Consider the following 456-nt stretch of genomic DNA (forward strand, 5'->3'; position numbering starts at 1 on the left):
TTCTTCTTTCTTTGCTTTTATGGAGCTTCACAAACTTCACTAGTGCCACCTACTGACTGTTCTGCAGCCAGACCAGAGAAACTACAGCCATTATTACTGTGATGAAAACTATAGCTCTGTGGACTTAAAAAAAAAAAAAAACCTTCCACAAAAACACCTCTCTTAAAACACATTTTTCATAGGCTACTCTCTGTAATTTGTCAATATACAACATATAACAATAAATATATGTCACAGAAAACCTTTCATTTGTCTTTTTTTGTCATTGTCATTTCCACCACAGCTCAGTGTATTTTACGCGTCACATTTTACACAAGCACATACTGGTTTTCTTGTTTTATGGGAACATTGCATAGGTGTAATGGTTTTTATACTGTACAAACTGTATTTTCTATCCCCTTACCCTACCCCTACCCCTAAACCCTTCAAAGAAAACTTTCTTCATTTTAAGATTTT

Source organism: Sinocyclocheilus anshuiensis, unplaced genomic scaffold (assembly GCF_001515605.1).
Source record: "Sinocyclocheilus anshuiensis isolate Anshui unplaced genomic scaffold, SAMN03320099.WGS_v1.1 scaffold4087, whole genome shotgun sequence".
In the NCBI taxonomy this organism is placed as follows: Eukaryota; Metazoa; Chordata; class Actinopteri; order Cypriniformes; family Cyprinidae; genus Sinocyclocheilus; species Sinocyclocheilus anshuiensis.